Source organism: Podarcis liolepis (genome assembly GCF_965112155.1).
Source record: "Podarcis liolepis genome assembly, chromosome: Z".
Taxonomy (NCBI): domain Eukaryota; kingdom Metazoa; phylum Chordata; class Lepidosauria; order Squamata; family Lacertidae; genus Podarcis; species Podarcis liolepis.
The window spans coordinates 25002038-25017115 of NC_139570.1; the positions used below are offsets into that span (position 1 = coordinate 25002038).

Genomic DNA, 15078 nt, shown 5'->3' on the forward strand with positions numbered 1-15078 from the left:
TGGTCCAGAGGTTAGTATGGGATCATCAAGCAAAGAGAACCATGATTTTCAGAGAGAGGGGAGAGATATGTCTTTTGTGGGCTGTGCCCAGCCCAAATGAGCATCATCTCTCTCATCAACCCAAAGTTCTCTGTGATGGGCCAAACATTTGGAAAGGGTGCTTCAACTTCACCACAGGAGAGGGTGGACTATGGACAACCCAGAACAGAGCCAACTCCAGGTTTGATGAAGCTCTCAGCAAAAGCTCCCTCTAATTTGCGCCCCCCCCCCAATATCAGTGGCCTTGGTCCTATGTTGGCTACCTTGCAGCAGGCAGCATTTATGCAGCAAGTCACTTCTGGAACTACAGTAGAATATACTGCAAGCTTTGTGATGACGACGACAACAACAACAACTTATATGCAGCCAATCTGAATGGGGTGCCTCAGCCACTCTGGGCGACTTCTGGTAAATTATAAAACCACAGTAAAACATCACACATTAAAAACTTCCCTATACTGTACAGGAATTACTGGGTTATCTGCATCCAGAAAAAAATTTGTTTGCAAGAAAATACGGAAATGAATGCAAAACCTGTGCAAAATGCCCGGAAGTGGCTTTTACATCATTTGAAGGCTAAAATATAACGTGGAATTTAACAGTTTGGGAAAAGTAATCAAAACAGAATAAACTGTGATGTGAATGCAGCCATTGTGCACACAGCCCCATTTCATCCTTGGGTGGGTTGAAGAACCTGCCAAAATCTTGGTGCTTGCCTTCAGATCACTTTTCAGGGGTCTGGTGAAGAAAAGGGTGAAAGTGAAAAAGGGCACTTCCGGGTTCCTGCGACATGGCAGACCGACCACGCATATGACAGCTCTGTCAGATTCGGCCTCACGGAGCCTCTGGGAAGAGCACTTCCCCAAAAAACTCCAAGAGGAGTACTAGGGTGTCTCGGGGTCCTGCTGTTCACAGAGGGCACCTTGGCATTGTTGGTCTCTGCTCTCCGTCCCAGAGAGGTGCGGAGAGGGGGAGGGAGCCGAGTGAAAGCGACGGTGAACTAGGCACCATCGCAGCTCTGTGAGGCAAAAATCTTTGGGCTAACATTTCTTTAAAAAGCCAGGGGCATTTTGGGCATTTTAAGCAATGACATTCCTAAAAAAATTAAGGTAAATTTTCCTATATGCCACGGCCACAGCTCGAACACTTGTAGCAATTAACTGGAAAGGGGAAAATGTTCTAACATTATCGGATTGGCAATGTAAATTACAGGAATTACAGGAATTGCAGAAATGACGCAATTGCCCAACAGTTTGAGCGGAAATAAAAGACAAGTGTTTGTTCAAAAATGGAATAAATATAAGAGGCATCTACAAAATTATAACAGTGGTATAATGTCTATGGAAGCATTCGATTGACCCTCGTCTAAAGTAGCCCATAAGAAATAAGACAAATTGTTGTAAGAATATTAGAGAATATAGAATGAGTAAGCTAATAATGATAGGTGCATTCATCATCAGAAAGATGACGCACCAGGAAATGATAGGAAGTCTAGTCTCATTTATTTTATGTTAGTAAAAAGATAAGAAAAAGGGGAGGGGAGAGAAACAGCATAAATCTAAGTTAAGTTTAATTTCTGTAAACATATAGAAGATTATTTGTATATGGTTTTTGTTTATACGGTTCTGTTTATATTTTTGTTCATTCAAGCATGTGTACATTATCTATGTTATATACGAATTTCAATAAAGTATTTGAAAAAAAAGAAAAAGGAAAAGGAAAGGAAAGAAAAGAAAAAGAAAAGGGGGGAAAAGAAAGAAAGTGCTGGTGAACTAGGCACCACCGAAGCTCTGTGAGGCAAAGCCTCTGATCCAGCCACAAGCGGTTACCATTCCAGCATATTGAAGCCGACTGCAAAGGTGAGGACTGTTTAATTTGATCAATTCGGCAAAAAACCGGGAGTGTTAAAAGGAAGTCCGCTCCCGTTCCTGGTGCCACGAGCACGAAATATATACAAGTGAAGTGTTGATGAAGTTTACTTTGGGAGATAAGTTAACTAATGAACAATAAGGATTAAAAGATTCCACACAGCTTTTGTTTATACTAATCTCAAGAATTTTTAAAGCATCAAAATTGACTTGAATTCAATTTGTACCTGAATCTATCCTATGTTGTGATTGAACTTGACTGAAAATGGAGGTCAAACAGGAGAAGGATTGCAATGTTATTTAATGGAAGAATACTACAAATTTCCTCTCTGGAAGGAAGATTGGACTGACTCTCTGAATCTACGCTACTTTTAGGAAAGAATTTTTTGATCTTTCAGAGTGTTGAAGACATCTAACCTAATGGAATTATAATTGTGGACTTGTTTTATTAAAAGGTATCAGCTGGTTTAAAATCATGATTAAAAAAAGAGGACTATAATATTCATTGCTAATATTGAACTAAATCAGACTTTAAAATAACATTAATATTATAGTTTTATTCATATTGGTAATTAAAAATCATTTTGATGGGAATATATAACCGTTAAAATCTGGTTTTGTGAGTAAAGTGGAAGGGGGGTAGGAAAGAGGCTGGAAGTAATGGTTTTCTCTACTGAGTCTAGTGAAATGGCCTAATAAAGTACTGATAAAGCCAAAATAACACCTTCCTTGGTGGGAAAGGACTTTTTGTTTTGGAATTAAATCTTAGAGAGGAAGCTGGGAAACGGGGAGAGAATTGGCCCCCCTTCATCCCAAATTAGAAATGGCAGAAGAAAAAATCTCAATGTTGAAACAAACCAGCAGGGCTGTAAGACAAGAGAACATAAAATATGAATTATACGATTTGTTTTTAGAATTTAAAAGAGAACTGTTCGATCAGATAAAGGAAAATGTTGATAATACTAATTTACTTTCAGAGGCTATGGGACAATTTAAAGAGGTGAATGTACAAGCCACCGAGGTGGGAAAGGTTGAGGTGGGAGGTTCAAGGAAAATGCAATGGAAAATAAGGGTGGTCCACGACAAAAATGGCACCTCATGTGAATTGATTTGGGAGGCTTTGACTGTGATGGAGACAAAACAGGAAGGGAGGGCAAAAGGTATGAGAGGCTACTATATGTGGTGGCAATGTAAAGTTACAGTGGTACCCTGCAAGACGAACGCCTCGCAAGACGGAAAACCCGCTAGACGAAAGGGTTTTCCGTTTTGGAGGCGCTTCGCAAAACGAATTTCCCTATGGGCTTGCTTCGCAAGACGACAGCCCATAGGGAAATCTCCGGGACAGCGGGGAAGCGCAGCGCATCTTCCCCACTGTCCTCGGACCTCCTCCCGCCGCCGGACATCGGAACGAAGCTCCGATGTCCGGCGGGGGGGGAACGTCTCCTCCCGCCGCGGGACATCGGAACGAAGCTCCGATGTCCGGCGGGGGGGGGGGAACATCTCCTCCCGCCGCCGGACATTGGAACGAAGCTCCGGCGGGGGGGGGGAACGTCTCCTCCCGCCGCCGGACATCGGATCGAAGCTCCGATGTCCGGCGGGGGGGGGGGAACGTCTCCTCCCGCCGCGGGACATCGGAACGAAGCTCCGATGTCCGGCGGGGGGGGGGGAACGTCTCCTCCCGCCGCGGGACATCGGAACGAAGCTCCGATGTCCGGCGGGGGGGGGAACGTCTCCTCCCGCCGCGGGACATCGGAACGAAGCTCCGATGTCCGGCGGGGGGGGGGACGTCTCCTCCCTCCAACGGACATCGGAACGAAGCTCCAATGCCGGGCGGGGGGGGGGAACGCCTCCTCCCGCAGCCCAGCATTGGATGGCTGTCCTGAAGACTTGGGGTGGGAGGAGGGTTTTCCTTCCCACCGCCAACATTCAGAATGCTGTTCTGAATGTTGGCGGTGGGGAGGAAAAACCCTCCTCCCACGCAAGCCCCGGGAACAGAGGAGAAGCGCTGCGCGCCTTCCCCTCTGTTCCCGTACCTGTCCTGAAGGCTTGCGGTGCGGAGAAAAGCCCTTCTCCGCACCGCCAGCCTGGCAAGCGGTTTCCCTAGGAACGCATTAATTGATTTTCAATGCATTCCTATGGGAAACCTTGCTTCGCAAGACGAAAAACTCGCAAGAAGAAAGAACTTGCGGAACGAATTAATTTCGTCTTGCGAGGCACCACTGTATTAAGAAGGCCTGGGAAGTGACATATAAAGATTTGAAGAGAATGTTGAAAATGATTTTTGTTAAAAACAACAACAGATGCTATGATTTTGAAAGGTACAGGACTTAATGGATTTATTGAGTGAAAGACTTTGTCCCTGCATCTGAGAGTGGATGTCAGACCAAGACCAGCCCATCCCTATAGAAGGAAGAAGCCACCGCTAAAGAAGATAAAGAAGATTGGCAAAACAAATTAGTGAACTATGCAGGACATATTAGATAATTTGAAACCCAAGAAAGAAAAAGGACATTGATTTTTTTAAAAGGGGAAATGCATACTTTGCAAGCTTTGTGTATAGGCTTCTACATTAGTTGAACTTCTAAAAGGCACTTGTAACAAGATGAATAAGGTTTTAAAACTGGACTGTTAAGAATATACTATTTTATGGACGTGCATGAATAAGTATAAAATAATGGAACCAGAAGGGGGAGTGGAGGGAAGTCAATTAAGATTTATGGTTTAAATTTTTGATTGTAATGTGTATGTTTTTGGTTTTTTGTTATCATAAAATAAATTGTATCTAAAAGGGGGGGAGAGAAAGAAAGCGAAAAGGGGTAGGTGTGAAACTAAGCAAAGTAATGATCAGGCTTCAAATTCCTGCTACTCCCCACCCTGTCAGTCAAAGAGATTACTAAATTCATAATGTGCTCTAATGGTGCTTTTGCAGTAAATGACGGGAGCAGAAGCCTGCTATTACCACCTCAAAATGGATTTTCTTCTGTAATCGTTTTGTCTTAGTAAGAAGTCCCATAGATCCAGCTGGTGAATAAATGTAATTTATGAGGTACACACGCAAGCAGATACAGTTATATTATTCCTACCATCAAATCTTTCAAGGCACATTTTGAAGTGGGAAGGTCAAGTGAAATTTAGTTCACCCTCCTCCCTTTTCAAAGTCTCTACTTCCAGAATGAGGCATCAAAATGGGCTGTGAAACGTCAGACTCTAGGTGAGGGGGCAGCTCTCCCACTGCCACACCATGAAGGGGTATTGAATTTAGTGGGATGAATATCACCTTCTCTCTCCCCCCCCCCAACAATGCCGTTTCAGGGCCTAATGCCAGCTACTGCCATTAAAAGCACCAACAGCAGACCTGTGTCTGTTATGTTTATATGTTTCGTCTTATATGTATCGCCATCTTGGACTAGGCCTACACATGCGCAGCAGAAATGAATTGCTTGATTGAGGAGGTGGTTGCACAGACTATACCACTTCACACTGAGGGGCAGCCTATGCCACTTTTGATATTCTTCCACATTAGAAAAAAGGGGAAAAACCAACCCTCCATGAAATTAAAAAAATGAGAAAAGATCTACTCCAGTACAACTGTTTGTCTTCTATTACTGCCAACTATCTGCTACAACAGCTGATTCCAATTTAGTGGTAAAGGGCAGGTAAAAATATGAATAAATCTAAGTTATTGCAAAATTATTTTTTTCTTTTTAAATAATGTTCAGTTTAATACGAACATTAAGGATAGCCCTGATGGTCCCTCAAATTCATAGTCATGTTCAGTGCCAACCAGATGTCTATGGGAAGCCTGCAAGCAAAACCTGAATACAACTGCAGTCTTGCATCTTGTGCTACCCAACAACTGGTCTTTAGAGGTATACTGCCTCTGACAGTGAAGACAGAACATAGCCATTGTGGCTAGTAGCCATGCATGCCCTATCCTCCATGAATTTGTCTACTTCTCTTTTTAAAGCCAAACAAGTTGGTGGCAATCACTAGTGAATTCCAGTTTAACTACGTGTTATGTGAAGAAGCCCTATTGTCTGTTCTGAATCTTCCAACATTCAGCTTCACTGGATGGCCCAAAGTTCTCACATTATGAGAAAGGGAGAAAAACTAGTAACTGATAGCCTTACCCTTCATGAAAACATGGTTAGCAACTGACCAGTGTTTTGAACAACAGAATGAAGCCACTATATGTAACCCTTCAGGAGTCCTTGACAAGTAAGAGATGTGAATAACAAAGAGGAATTGGGAGAGATTTGATTAATCTGATTGGCATCAGCACAATGGAATCCACTGGGCAAATGGAAAATTTCAAATTTTATCTTCAGTGCAAGTAGGGGGAGAGACCTAGACTGTTTTGTCCTAAATGTCTTCTTTCTTTCCAAAAAATAAGGGTGAATTATTGTCAAAGCAGCCCAAATAGGCATATCAATCTAAGCTTTCTTTAGCTGTCTGGGAGGAGAAGCATCACATTTATTTTTGGATTCCTGGAAACAAGCTCCTAATTGCTTAGAGGCTCTGATATACACTTTATGTTTATATGCTTTCTGACGCTTGCTTTTATTAGCTTGAGAGAGTAGCCTTCCACAAAATGATTGCACCCTGGCTGAAGAGTCTCCATAAATCTATATTAATTTGCATTCATCCTTCATAAATGAAGAAATCCATTGCAAAAGCACCAGTGATTTTATTCCTGGTCCAATGCCCAGGGTGTAACCAGATATCTTTTTTATGCTTATCATCCCCACATTTTTCATTTATGGGGACATCTACTATTAGCCAAACAACAGAGTTCTGACTAAAACCACCAAATGCTCCCACAAACAGCTTGCAGTCTCTGCATCCACTGAATAAGGATCAGTTGTGAGGATGGGGCTGCCAACCTTTTGGGGCCATTGGGCACATTTCAAATTTGGAAAAGGTGCAATGGGAGCACACCAGTCACAAAATGACTGCCATTGGAGGGCAAGGTATAACTCACAATGGCTATTAAAGCTAAAGAAGCAGAAAGTGAGATAGGTTCACAAGATGGTCAGGCACCCTGGCCGCAAATCAATGGGGGAAAGGAGCCTACATTAGCCACTGCCACACTTGTTCACAAAGAGAAGCTCCTTGCCCATCTCCTCTGTTTACAGTGGAAGGAAGCATGGGTATCAAATCCTGGTATCCAATGAAAAGTGAGCATGTTTATTCTGCTCTTTGTGCTGTGGAGAAGCAATCAGACAACACAGCAAACCAGGATAAACAGCAACCCTGTGTTATCATATTATCATAGGGGCATCTAGTCCAACCTCCTGCAATGCAGGAATCTCAAGCAGCAACTGACTTTCACAAGGAATCTTGTACATGTTGCATTTTGAATGGTCTTTCAACACATTCATGCCTGGCCTTGGAAACGCAGTCTAACCTCTGACAGCTTCAGCATCCGAGGATGCCTATTTTAAAATGCCTAGAAAAGGCATGAGTAGTTTGTTTCATTTTGTTTTTCTGAAAGGCTTATTGTTGACAGGATGTGGGGTACTTGGGGTAGAGTTGGGGCTTCTTAACATTTCAGACAAATGATTGAAAAAGAACGAGGCTGAAAATTACATCATATTTAAAAGTAACAGATGTGCTGGCCTATTAAAATAATAATAATTAGAAGTCACTCACCTTACCCCAAGTTTTAAGATTCTAAAGCACAAAACTTTTGGGATGAAGATGCCCACAAGGAACAGGATTTTGCTAAAGGGCACAGAAAACCCCAGAGTTCAAGTTCTATAGCTGGGGTGGGAAACCTTGCCCACTAGGCCTCTCTACCTGGCCGTTGGGACTCTCCTTGGGTCATACCCTCCTAGAATATTTTTGCCTGGCTGAAAATTGTCATTGCACTCTTATAATGACTCTTGCATGCCTAAATGGAGGATTGAGAGGGGTGTATGTAGAAACCACTCTACTGTATATGAAAGCAAAACATTCACTGCTCTGATCACTTGGCGTACATGTGTTTCCCAGGTGGTCATCCATCCAGGTATTGACCAGATCAAGGCCTGCTGACCTTCATCAAGGTGGCAACCTCATGTGCCTCCAGACCACATCCTGGGATCATGAAGTTAGTCATGTTTTGATGGGTCTATTGTAAGCATGGCTGGATCCAACCTTCATCAATTTATTTTTCATGAGGTATAAAAATCTTCCCTTTCTCTGGCATTAAAAAGTATCACTGGGGAAAACACCTCCCTCTTTCCCACTCAACTGACACCCATCCATTACTAGCAAAGAGCATTGGCCTGAAACTGTCTTATTCTAGTTGTATGATGAATGTTTTATAGAAAAGCATACAGAGGCCGAAATTTTCAAAAACAGCAGGGAAGCTCCCATTTCTCCTTGCACACACACAAAAGGGAAAGATAGCATTCATCTGTGGGTGGGGAGAAGAAGTGAAAATGCCACATGCTCAGAATAAAATCAGAGCCGAAAGAAATCTGTTTCCCCCAAACCACGCTCCCATCCCAAATTGCACACCCTAATCTATAGTGTCTATGTATATTTACGCTCCCAGGAACAGCTGCAAGTGGATGAGTCATTGCTGCTATTTAATAAACTTGCAAATTTGCTGTCAGGCGAATGGATTCCTTTGAGCATATCTAAGTCAAATAGGTTTGAAAGCTGTGGAGTTTTTGTTTTTTGAAAGGACTATTTGCAAGAAAGAGAAAAACAACACTTCAGGCTGCGACAGTTAAGGAAACACGTGTGTGTGTGTGTGTGTGTGTGTGTGTACATACGCATAACCACACATATTCAAAACACTGATAGATTTGCTTAATGAACTGATTATGATTTTAACATACTAGTGGGACTGGCAACAAATCGTTGAAGTCGCCTACTCCTCTTTGCTGTTCCAAGACAGTCAGCTTTGCTTCCTCCATTCCATTCCATTCTCTTCCCATTCCCCACTTTGCCAGTCATTCTGCACCCAGTGAGCATATGTAGTCCTCACTGGGGCAGGGATGGAGTTGTGATTGCTGCCTGTCACCCGTCACCCCCTGCAGAACCTGAAAATGTGTCCCTTAAAAAGAAAAAAGGACCGCATCCACTTTTACTCCACAGCCATTTTGACATGTGGCTGCCAGAGGGTTTGCCAGGGATTAGTGTGGCACTCAGCCCGAAAGGGTTAGCCACTGCTGCAATAGGTCAATTCACAAGTAGCACCAATGCCTTGGAGCTAGGACAATGTGTGAGGAAAGGCCTTCCTTTCACTCTTCCTGATTGGCAGGGGATTCAAGGCAAACAACAGGAATGACTTTTACATATATCATGCAGTTCATTTAAGGAATTTGCTGCTATTCAGACAGATTCTTAGATAAGTTTATCAACAGCTTCTAGTCACTATGGTTGAATGCAACCTCTGGGCTGGGGACTAATGATAAGCTTTCTGAGCAAATCATCTCTACACAGGTACGAGTGTTTCTGTGAAAGAGTGGCCCTTTGTTGATTTGTACAGCTCAACAATTTGTGTGCAGAGATACACAGACTTAACACCCATTGAATGTAACATGTGAATACCATTAATGGGAAAAGGCTATTGCCTTCATGCCCTACATGAAAGCTTTCCAAAAGCACTGCATCTCTTGCCTATGAGCTACTGAGCCATATTCAAGGTTCCATTATTAACGTGTAAAGCCCTGAACAACCATACCGGATAGACCACCTTCATCTGTACAGACCCAGTCTACCTTTACAATAATTGGAGGGTGTCCTGTTGGGCATGCAGCGGCTGACAGATTGTTACATAAAACAATGTATGGCTTAGTGATTTATGGCTTTTTTGTTCAAAGGTACCCATAGTAGTGAACAGTGCTATGTGCCAAATGGCTCCTTTAACCAGAGTAACAGTCGCCAAAACGCAATGTCTAGTTGCCATTTAGGGGCCAGACAGCTTGAAAGTTGTATTTTTCAATAAGACCTTTTGGTTCCTGAAATTCATTCTGATTGTGCAGATAAAATATTATGGATAGAATTCTACAAGATGTATTGCTAATGTGTGAAAATAGTCAAGATCGAAGGAGCCCCATGCATGCACGTCCAGATGGTGGAGATGCCATCCTGGCACCTAGGCATCTTCATTTGATTGCAAGTGGCTGGTAGCCAGAAGCAAAATGCACCTGGCAAATTTCTAACGCTGAAGGAGAACAGCATATTCATACAGATAAAAGATGCAAGGAAAGTGTGATAGCTCAATCAAAATTATATTAAATGGGAAAATCAATGACACTGGATACACATTGTTGCACAAATGGTTTCAACATAGATATAGATCCTCAGCACTCCACCTCTCACGTGGAAGACAAGTTAACTCACATCTACCACCTCCTGATTCCCAGCTTCTCCATTCTCTGACCTAAGAGCAAGCCCACCCACAGACAATTGCCTAAGGTGAGTGCCCCTGCCCTCAAGATATCGCCCCATCTCCACACTAGAGCTGTCAGAAAACAACAGTCAACAACAGCCTCCAAATAAATAGGCTTCTCCTTGGAAAACAGTTACAGCGATGGCAGAGTTCTTGCTCTTCATGGGTGGGGCTAGCTGGCCAAATCTTCTGGTTCCAACAGGCTGCTGTTCTCCAGGTGCAGCAGAAAACAGCTAGGAAGTCTAAGAGTGGTACCCACCACCCATCTAGGTACAATGTGGATGTAGTCCTTTTTCGCACTGGCACCAACCCTCTGGTACACCCTCCCCCTGCACTGTCTGAGAAGCATCAGCCTATTTTAGGTGCCTTTTTGCTTGTTTATTCAGGCATTTCCTGGCTGTTAATTTTTAGACTGTGCTGCTTAGTATTCTGTTTCAGTATTTTGATTCTGCTGTCTACTATGATAGTGACAGTTACCGGTATGTATTTCATCTTATTTGTATTTTAGTTTTGTGGATGCCATGGATTTTACTGTGTAAACCACTCAGAGGTTTATCTTTATATGAAGCAGTTAATCTATTGGTTAGATAAATAGATATGGTTTATTACTGGGGAAAATAGGGTGCTGGAATGATCAAATAACAAAAGGCGTATTTTTTGAGCCTGTAAATATGACTTATACAGAAAATAGCATGAGAACAAGGTTATTTCTTAAACCAGGAAGCCTTGCACCTGGGACCTTAATGTGGCCCATCAGGTCTCTCTGACTGGCCCTCAGCAATTTCCACAGGTCGTACCCCTTATTGCTCCTGCTTTATAACTGCCTTGAGTATTTTGGTCTAGCTGGAATGTCTGTGAACTCTGACAATAACTCTGGATGGATGTGTGTAGAAACTAGCCTACCGTACAAAGGTAACATTTACACCTGTTGCTCTGCCCACTTTTGCTTTGGCCACATGCACCACTGGAAGGTTTGCCTGATCCTGGAAACCCATGTATGGTCTTGAAAGAGTTCCCTACCCTTTTTAAACCATTGTCTTTATCCAGATCACAATTCCCACCCTGTTTTATCTCTCGGTGTTTGTAACAAATCTTTGCGTTCCCCTAAATAAATATGGTCTCCCATATTGATCAAGAACTGATAAATTTATTTCAGTTATACAACCTAGAAAAATGTGGTCTCACTTGCTGTTGTACATGAGAAAAGAAATATTGAAGCACAATTGTGAAGCAGGATAGTTTAGCTTCTGTGGAAAGGGGATTAACAATGTCAGGATCCAAATAACTGCATCCAGAGTCTTCTGTGCATCTCGTGGGCTCATGGATCCACCTTACCTCACGCTTGTAGTAGCTAAAGGACACACTGCTATGAACCCACTGGGAGTCCTGGCTCAGCAGTGCCTTCCTATCCCTGTTTGCAATATGGGGGCAATAATAACTAAATTACATAGGAACATACACATAAAGGATCACTCCACTGTTCCATCTTAATCACTACTGCCGATACCGATAGGTCCCAGGTTCTATCATCAGTATCTCCATGTAGGCCTGACAATGTCCCCTTCCTGAAACCCTGGAAGGCTGCTGCAACTTTAGAGTTGGAAGGGACCACAAGGATCATCTTGTCCAGCCCCCTGCAATGCAGGAAACTTTTGCCCAATGTGGGTCCCCCGAAAGAGGCATATGGAGCACAATGCAACCCTTTTTGGACCCAAGTTAAAGTCTTCCTGCTTGCCCACTGTATTTTAGATGATACTTGGGTTGGTATTTTGCTCCTCTGTTGTTGTCCCCCCCCCCCCCCCCGGTTTTAGTCTGGATGTTGTGAAGCTTACCTGTTGTTTTCTATATCATGTTTATATGTTGCGTGAATAGTATTATTCACACCTTCGCACACCAGCTCCTTGGAATAATTTTCGTTGAAGAGCAGCCAAGGAACACTTTTGAGTGAGTGAGTGAGTGAGTGAATAAATAAGTAAATAAAAGATTACAACAAAATAATCTGATTTGAAGTCTTTTGAACAGTGAGAATAACTAAATAAACCACCATCATCTGGAATGGCTTTGAAACTTTATCAGCATTGTTCACTTCTTATTCCCAGGGTGCTAACTGACATAGCTCCTTCCTCCTTTTCAAATTCCTGCTATCAGGTGTTTTGAGCCACAGCCCCTGACCTCATTGGCTTAAACAATGTCTGGGAGCAGCCAGCCAAGCATATAAATTTAGAACAACCTAGGAAAGGGAACCCCTTCCACAAGCTATAAAGGTAAAGGGTAAAGGGACCCCTGGCCGTTAGGTCCAGTTGCGAATGACTCTGGGGTTGCGGTGCTCATCTTGTTTTACTGACCAAGGGAGCCGGCATACAGCTTCTGGGTCATGTGGCCAGCATGACTAAGTCGCTTCTGGCGAACCAGAGCAGCGCACGGAAACACTGTTTACCTTCCCGCCAGAGCAGTACCTATTTATCTACTTGCACTTTGACGTGCTTTCGAACTGCTAGGTTGGCAGGAGCAGGGACTGAGCAAAGGGAGCTCACCCCGTTGCAGGGATTCGAACCACCGACCTTCTGATCGGCAAGCCCTAGGCTCTGTAGTTTAGACCACAGCGCCACCTGCATTCACAAGCTATAGGGAGCCCTAATGGACACAGCCTCGAGTTAAACATGCAAGTGAGTTCAGCAGCGGGTTGAGACCAGGGCACATAATTCTGCCCCTCCTTGCTGCAGTACTTAGCTAATTGGGAGCCACTGCTCTAAGAAAGAGGAAGGGATCCTGTGGCCCTCCAGTTGTTGCTGGACTACAGCTCTGATAATTCTTGACCAGTGGCCATGTTATCTGGAGATCATGGGAATAGGAGACTAGTAACATAAGGAGGGCACAGGCTCAACACCTCTGCTCTAAAGAGCTATATTGGTTCTAGGCTGTTGGCTTTAAGGATTAGAATGAGCACTTTTAATTTATTGTTTAATAAATTAATTTAATGTTCCCTCCAAATCTGCTCCAGAGGGTTGGGAGTAATATTCATGTAAAAAAATATGGGAGCTTAATTGTTCCACAGAAATGTTTCTGTTTTGCAAGTTCTCTAGAAACAATAAATGAATTGCAATTGCAAATACAGTATTAGGCAAAGATGCCAGTTTCACAGTTTTTAGTTTTACCAGATCCAAGTAAAATAACACGCTAAATCAAATCATGTTCTAGGGCATCAAGCTATTTCCCAAGAAAATTACCCTATGAAAAGTTCCCAGTTCAAAATCTTCCACATTACTGGGCTTAACTACTATATCGGACTGGCTAAACATGTATCTCATCCCAGGTGTGCTATGTACAAATGCACATGACCAACACCAAAATAACTGCAGCTTCAGTTAATTTTTTGAAAAGTATTGAGAAGGTTTATTAAACTAATAGCTTTTATGGAAAGATTCCAAACGGAACCCCCACACATACTTTTGCAAAAACAAAACAGTTTATGTCAACTAATCCCTTTTCTTGCAGTTTATGTGTGATCATAAACACAGATGTTGGTTGCATTGATACTAAGAGTTTGAGAAGCAATGCAGGTGGCATATCCCTTTGGTTAACTGGCTTTACTTCATTCTGGCTATCTCTTTGCTACATTCTAAGCAAACAGGGTACTTTTTCTATTATTATTTATTAAATTTGTATGCCGCTCTATACCTGCAAGTCTCTCTTTATTTGCTGTTTTGTCTTCTTAACTGAGCATACTGTCAGGGGAAAACAGCCAACAGTTATACAGCCCATCTTAAACTGTCTAATCTCACATGAGGGTAAAGCACGGATCTAAAAGGAACATAAACAGGAAATTGGGCAAAGAGGCTGTCTGCAAGAGTCCCCCCCAAAATACTGTTCTTAAAAAAGAATAACGGTAGAACTGTTATCTTAATGAAGCTCAAGGAACTCCTCCTCAAACACTAAATGGGTTTTCCATGCCATCTCCTTCCTCCCAGGATCCTCTAAATTCTGCTCTATGGGTGCTAATTAGAGAATGTGTGATTGGCACAAGTCACCTTTTCGCCTCCTATGGAGTGGCTGCCTGTAAACAAATCCATCTGAACATTTCTGTGATGACAGGAATAGGGAACTTACAGCCCTTCAAGTCTGACAGACTCCCAACTCCCATCAGCCCCATCAGAAAATCCAATTGGTCAGGGAAACTGCAAGTTGGAAGTCCAATACTACCAAGCAAGACTCAAGGTTCTTGTATGAATTTACAAAGCCCTGAACAACTCAGGTTCATAGTACCATTTCAGCTCAATCACCAAGATCATCTGCAGGGGCTTCCACTGGTTGTTTCCTGAGTTGGTGAGGCTCATTTGACAACAATGAGAAACTTTAGTGCCATTGGCCCAGTCCTGCGGAATACTCTGCCAACAGAGATTCAGCAAGCACCTTCTGTGCAAACTTTTGAATGCCTGTTGAAAGCTTTTCTATTCCACCAGGCCTATGCAGGCAATCAAGAATACATCCTACCTCAATGGTTAATTGTTGTCTGTTTTTAACTTTTTAATATGGTATTGTTGTACAGTTGTATGTTTTATTGCTGTAAACTGCTTTGATAATAGTCTACTTTTCAGAGGCCAATCCTCTAATTTTAAGGGTTGTAGTAAGAGGATATTTAAAGCAGTTTTGTATTTGATGGACAAAGTAGTTTAAAGACCAAGAACCACAAAGGCAGACAGCAGGTGGGGCCTTAAATTTACCCATCAACAGTTTGCACCGGGACAGCAGACTGAATGAGCACAAAGGTCAGTTTCCCCACTA

The 15078-nt window shown here is 42.8% G+C and overlaps 1 protein-coding gene across 6 annotated transcripts in view; it reads right to left on the minus strand.

Annotated features, from left to right (window-relative positions):
- The window catches only part of GAB3 (GRB2 associated binding protein 3), an 81694-nt gene that overhangs the window by 35043 nt on the left and 31573 nt on the right, over positions 1–15078 (minus strand). The window contains exon 1 of one of the 6 annotated variants that reach the window (XM_083485156.1): positions 303–459. The exons of the other annotated variants lie outside the window; for them this stretch is intronic. The gene's annotated coding sequence lies outside the window, so the exon portion shown is untranslated. Of the gene's footprint in view, positions 1–302; positions 460–15078 lie in introns of those variants that run through there. 6 annotated transcript variants of the gene reach the window in all.